This window comes from Notothenia coriiceps, unplaced genomic scaffold (genome assembly GCF_000735185.1).
Source record: "Notothenia coriiceps isolate Sejong01 unplaced genomic scaffold, NC01 NC01_scaffold00026424, whole genome shotgun sequence".
NCBI lineage: Eukaryota > Metazoa > Chordata > Actinopteri > Perciformes > Nototheniidae > Notothenia > Notothenia coriiceps.
In genome coordinates this window covers 2340679-2341783 of record NW_011359125.1, presented here as the reverse complement: position 1 = coordinate 2341783, position 1105 = coordinate 2340679, and the positions used below count along the sequence as shown (strand labels likewise).

At 44.3% G+C, this 1105-nt stretch overlaps 1 protein-coding gene across 1 annotated transcript in view; it reads left to right on the top strand.

The window, feature by feature from the left end:
• cast (calpastatin) overlaps positions 1-1105 on the top strand; it is a 32924-nt gene that overhangs the window by 25396 nt on the left and 6423 nt on the right. The gene's annotated exons all lie outside the window — the stretch shown is intronic.

The window sequence follows — 1105 nt, the reverse complement described above, 5'->3', positions numbered from 1 at the left end:
CATAAGTTGTGACATGGACACGTCCTCCCTCGACCAACTCCTCCAGGTACTTCCGAGGTCTGTTTTTTCCCCCAGGTCTCGTAGTCCCGTCATGGGTACCACCGACACCAACTTTTCCCCGTCACGTTTTTTTATATACATTTATATTTTAATAAGGACGCAAGTGACAAAGTATAAGGTGTTTTAATATGAAAAATTTCCGGAGTTGCAGTTGTAGAAGGGTGGAGAGGTGGGAGTCCAAAATCTCGTCCGTGAAAAAAACTCCAGGAGGAAGAAGGTTTGGAACATAAGACCTCGTACCTAGTAGGGAGAGAGGGATGTTTGTGTGGGAAGAGGAAGACACAAACGGGAGGACATTTTCCTTTGTTTATCCTTTTTCTCGTAACAACACAACAAGACACAAATTCTTTGACGTGGACCCTCCTCCACAGAACTGAACATGACAGAATAATCTCTCAGTCTCTATTAGACTCCTGCTCCCTACACAAACGACGAAACCGAGGATGCTCTACTAACAGGAGTCCAGACTCAAGTCCGCTCTAGTACAAAACCATTTAGAAGACCTTCGCACAGTTGCTCTCGCGACTCTCGTAGATCTCCTGTATCTCAGTGGGACCCCTCTCTTTGTACTCTCCTTTAATATTAGATGAATTTACAGGGAAATGATGTCCTTCTCTGTCCTTGTACCAAAGTTTGCTTAGGTGTAATTGAGGACAATCAGAGTGGGGTAGACAGAACCCGAACCCACAGGTGAAAGAACCAACAAATAGTCGTCCCCCTCGAAACGTACTTCTGTGTCCTCCTCGACGAAAGATATTTAGGTTTGTTTCTGTTGTAACTTCTTCTGTTGCTTGGAAGACTGGCCAGTTCTTCTTCTTTTCCTCCACACTTGTACGACATGGCACCCGTCAATCGCCGTCCTTCCGTTCTGAGGTTACTTTTTTTTTTTTTTTTACCCTTTAGTAAGAGGTAGAACCGAAAAAATAGTCGACCTCCGTCTGTATGTCTGTGTCATCCTTGACAACGTCTGTAAAGCTCAGTAATGGACGTTGTCTCTGGTGTCGTATCTGTTATCTTCAGAAACAAGCAAAGTTTGTCTCTGAAG